The sequence below is a fragment of the Rhipicephalus microplus genome, chromosome 2 (genome assembly GCF_043290135.1).
Source record: "Rhipicephalus microplus isolate Deutch F79 chromosome 2, USDA_Rmic, whole genome shotgun sequence".
Classification (NCBI taxonomy): Eukaryota; Metazoa; Arthropoda; class Arachnida; order Ixodida; family Ixodidae; genus Rhipicephalus; species Rhipicephalus microplus.
Window position 1 is genome coordinate 100,191,560 of NC_134701.1, and position 5,275 is coordinate 100,196,834.

Sequence of the window (5,275 nt, forward strand, 5' to 3'; positions counted from 1 at the left end):
ATGTCATCTCACTTTGGTGCCGTTTCAAAGATATATGTAATTTCTGTACAGATACGTTTGTACCAACCAAACATAAACTAGTTAATAGGCAGACACCATGGATGACGCGTGAAATCATCCACCTGAAGCGAAAAATAAAGAGATTAAAAAAACAATGCATATCTATCGGCAATCTAAAAGAACTAAAAGATAACCTTGCACGTGCGGTAAGCTCTTCGAAGGATCACTATTTTAAGACGGTGCTACCAAACTTTATTTCAGAAGATCCTAAAAAGTTTTGGAATTATATAAGCGAAAAAAAGAAGCCAGTGTCTCAAATTTCTATTAATGGCTCAATTGTTAATGATCCTGGTGACATCGCATGTCATTTGAATGAGTACTTCCAGAGTGTTTTTAGTAAGTCTGGTGTTTGTCCAGCCAATCACACAACATTTCATCCCTCTGATGTCAGTTTCATCTCTTACCCTGGCGTGGTTTCTATGCTATTGAACTTGAAAACGAAATCTTCATGTGGTCCTGACAACCTTCCTAACATGTTTCTGAAGCGATATGCTGAGTCTATTGCAAAGTTTCTTGTTATAATTTACCGTAATTCTTTACTTCATGGTAAACTACCGGATGACTGGAGGGTAGCCAGAGTCGTTCCCATACACAAGAAAGGTGATCGATCTTTATTAGAAAATTATCGACCGATATCACTTACATCCTCCTGTTGTAAACTTCTTGAGCACATTATCGCCAATCAAATTAATGAATTCTTAGATGAACATTCAGTTCTCTCTAATCATCAACATGGGTTTAGAAAAGGCTACTCGACAGTTACACAATTAGTTACCGTTATTCATTCACTCGCTTCATGTTTTGATAAAAATGGTCAAATCGATGCAATATTTCTAGATTTCAGCAAAGCCTTTGATAGGGTTCCGCATGACAAACTGATCTTAAAACTCAGAAAAATCAAACTTCCGGAAATTTTAATTACATGGATTAGGAGTTATTTGACTAATCGATCCCAGTGTGTGGAAGTTAATGGGCGGCGGTCTGGCTATCTTCCGGTTGGTTCCGGGGTTCCTCAAGGGAGTGTATTAGGGCCATTGTTGTTCTTGATATACATTAATGATATCGTTACAGTCATTGATCCTAGCATTGAAATTAGATTGTTTGCAGATGACTGCGTGTTGTTCCATGAAATCACTTCACCTAACGATCAGCACCTCCTTAACACTGCTCTTGCTAACATTTCCGAATGGTGTAACACATGGGACATGAAACTTAATATTGGTAAGACAGTATATCTTCGTTTCTCTCGCAGAAAAGCTCCACTTTCCTTTGAATATAGGCTAGGCTCATTACCATTGCATGAGGAAACGGCATACAAGTACTTAGGTGTAACTCTTACTAATACTTTGTCGTGGAATACACATATAAATAGCATTTGTTCTTCTGCATACCGCAAGTTATATTTTTTAAGACATAAGCTCAAACAGTCTCCTCCAGCTGTTAAATTACTTGCTTATAACACACTAATTAGGCCAAAACTCGAATATGCATGTGTAGTATGGGACCCCTTTACTAAAACCAACATTAATCACCTAGAAAATGTGCAAAGAAAAGCAGTCAGGTTTATTTATTCCAAATTTTCACCGTATGACTCACCCACTGAACTGATGCAGGCTAACAACATTCCATACCTTGCACTGAGACGGAAAGCTGCACGTTTGGAATTTCTTTACCTCCTTTGGAATCATAAACTAGCGATTAACCCCTCACCATATCTTTCATCTTCTACATCAAGACTTACTCGCCACCATCATCCTAATTCTTTGACACCTTATTTTTCGAGAACAGATTTATTCAAATTTTCTTTTTTTCCCCGCACCGTAACAGACTGGAATGATTCATTGTAGCATTTAAGCGCATTGGGATCATTGCTCATTGCTAATTATACTTGTTTGCTCCGTTTTGTTGTTGTTTTATTCTTCCCCCACCCTGCTTGGATCTGTACAAGGTCTGCAGTATTGAATAAAGAAGAAGAAGAAGGTGCGTTTGCTCGGCTGGCTGCAATAGGGGACGAGTAGTCTTCAGTGTCTAATGTCACGATGTTACATGCATCAAGTGGGGAAACATGGCCTAACGAAATGCCTTGCGCGAGAACTTGGGTCGAACTACTAAAGTTGAGAAGGGGAAGCTGAACGTATTTGTCCACGATAGTCACGATGGTATGCGCCACAGCAACACTTCGCGCCAAGAGCACATCCACTAACGGAGACATTATGTCGTCACCGTCAGGAAGAGCTGGTGATATTGTTAAGGCCACAGACGTGGTGGTTTGCCGTGACAGCCGAACATAATCAACAGCGCACAATTGGTGTAACGGTGAGGACGCCACAGCCCCAAGTGGAGGCAGTTCAAGTTGGAGAACGTCGGTTGCACAGTCGATGAGAGCGGCATGAGTGGACAAGAAATTCAATCCAAGAATCAGGTCATTTGGGGCACTGCTCAATAACTGCAAAGAGAACAGATGTGGGGTGATCGGCGATTGTTATGCGTGCTGTGCACATTCCTATGATGGCAAGACTTCTTCCATTGGCGACAAGAGTAATGCCACGAGCAACCGGTGTGAAAACTTTCTTCAGGCCGCGACGAAGTCGGGCACTCATCCCAGAAATATGCGCCCCGGTGTAAATAAGCGCAGAAACAGACAGGCCGTCAACGTCTACGACGATCCCATTTCGTCGTGTCGGCAGTACAAGGACAGGTTTTGAGGTCGGTATCGAGGATGCAGCTTCACCTCTAAGAGCTGCACCACTTAGTTTCCCTGATGAAAACTGATCGGCGAGATCGGGCGTCGTCGTAGAGGAGAAGGTGACGATGGGTGACGTGCAGGCGGCCAATGAGACTGATGACGTCGAAGTGATGGTGAGAGGCTGTGCTGCGTGTGTGGGGCATCCAAGGGTGGATAGCGGCGGTAGCTGTCGGGGATTGGCGCAGGAGGCTGGAAAATGCGGTAGCTGTCGGCGCGGCGAGCAGTGTTATACTTTGTTCGGGACGAAGACCAATGGTTGCGGCAATACCATGTGACGTGCCCTATGCGGCGGCAGTTAAAGCAGATCGGCCGATCATCCGCTGTTCGCCATTCGGCGAGATTGCGAGAGCGTGGAAAAGACCGTTCCTAGGGGGGGTGACCTGGGGCGATGCGGCGACCTTCAACGGAAGCCAATCGGTCGAGACTGAGCAACGGCGAAGACATTGAAGCCCAAATTTGTGAGTTCTTCCCGCACAATCGATTGTACCAAGCAAACCTGAGGTACTTGCGAATCGACGGGGCCGTTGCTGGAAACAGCAGGTGTAATTGCTTCGATTTCCCGCCGGACGTTTCACGTAATTTCAGACGCCGGTGAAGACTGCCGATGAGAGGTCAGTCCATCTTCGCAGGAGGACGTCTAACGGTGTTCGGCAGTCGAGTGAAAGATCTTGAAATACGCCTGCTTTTGGCCTGTTCGAAACGCCGGCATTTCTGAATAATTTCCTCGACGGTCGCGCAGTTCCGGCACATTAGCAGGTTGAACGTATCGTTCGCTATCCCCTTGAGGACGTGGCCAACCTTATCCGACTCCGACATGTCGTGGTCCTTTTTAGGACATAGAGCCAGCACGTCCTGTATATAGGATATATGCGGCTCTGTGGACGTCTGAGCACGTATACACAGCTCCTTCTTTGCAGCCGACTTTCGACCAATGGGATTCCCAAATAGGTCGCGAAACTTCTTCTTGAACGTGTCCCAACTGCCGATCTCCTCCTCATGGTTCTCGTACAGACTTTGGCCGTGCCTTTCAGGTAAAACAGCACGTTGGCCAGCATCAGAGTCGGGTCATACCGGTCGAATGCACTGGTAGGTTCGTAGTCGGCTATCCAGTCGTCAACATGAACTTCGTCCGTACCGCAGAACGTTCCAGGATGTTTCGGATGCGTCGGCACGTACGTGGGTGAGGGTGGGGCCGGTGGAGGCGTTGCCGTGTATGGTGCAGGCGTCGTCGCGGCCGATGGAAAGGTGGCCGTGGGATCAGTTCCGTGTTCCATCACGGAAACTCTGATTTGACGACCACTGGAAAGCTCCCTTGTATGGCGCTTCCTTACCCAGCACCTCCACCAATTTGTTACGGGGATTACAAATACGCGGAAGAGAAAAAGGAGTGTATTTGCAATATTTACAGGTAGGTAAGACACCTCAGGGTTGCTAGCATCTAGGACGCCGAATCCGCTTGTTCTTCATCAATGCGTCTACGACGGGTCGGAGCCATGCCCACTGCCTCGCAAGAATATATATATATATATATATATATATATATATATATATATATATAAGGGAAAGAAGTGTATACCTAACGGCTCGTTTTTCCGTGTTTTAACACAATAATAATGAGATCTAACAGACAGTAATGCCAAGGAATGTACAGGGGAAGTTATTAGAACCAATGGAATGTATAAAGAAGAAAGAAAAGTGGATGAAAAATAACCAGCCGTGAGCAGGAATCGAACCTACAACCTTCGAATAACGCGTTCGATGCTTTGACCACTGAGGTCTCGTAATGGCAGACTTGGTGTGTTTAGGTTGTATAAGAGGGACAATTAATCAGCTGCCCGCTCATAATAAGTTCACGTGCTACGTGACGCCAAACATGCGCATAAGAGTGTTTTCACACTCGTCGTTTGGCTTATAGATGGCGCTGACTTTCACTTCTACTTCTAACTTCACATATAAACCCAAAAAAGTGGATGGAGGGAAGGCCGCTGTGGTAGCTCAGTGGTTAGAGCATCGAACGTGTTATTCGAGGGTCGTAGGTTCGATTCCTGCTCACGGCTGGTTATTTTTTCATCCACTTTTCTTTCTTCTTATTTAAATTCCATTGGTTCTAATAACTTCCCCTGTACATTCCTTGGCATTACTGTCTGTTAGATCTCATATATATATATATATATATATATATATTTATATATATATATATATATATGTATGTGTGTGTGTGTGTGTGTGTGTGTGTGTGTGTGACGCTGACTGACACTCCCACGTTTAATTCACGTATAAACCTTATAAAGTGGCTGGGGGATTGCTGTCGTGGTAGCTCAGTTGTAGAGCATCGAACGCGTCATTTGAAGGTCGCAGGTTCGGATCCTGCCCGCGGCAAGTTATCTTTTCACGAACTTTTCTTCATACATACAATAAATTTTGGTCTATTATCTTCCCCCATACTTTCGTTGGCATTATTGTCTGCTA

General features: G+C 44.8%; 1 non-coding gene across 1 annotated transcript; it reads left to right on the forward strand.

The window, feature by feature from the left end:
- Positions 1-4,790: 4,790 nt before the first annotated feature.
- On the forward strand, positions 4,791-4,863 carry TRNAT-UGU (transfer RNA threonine (anticodon UGU)). The gene has a single exon. It is a non-coding gene; the product is annotated as a tRNA-Thr (tRNA).
- The last annotated feature ends 412 nt before the right edge of the window (positions 4,864-5,275 follow it).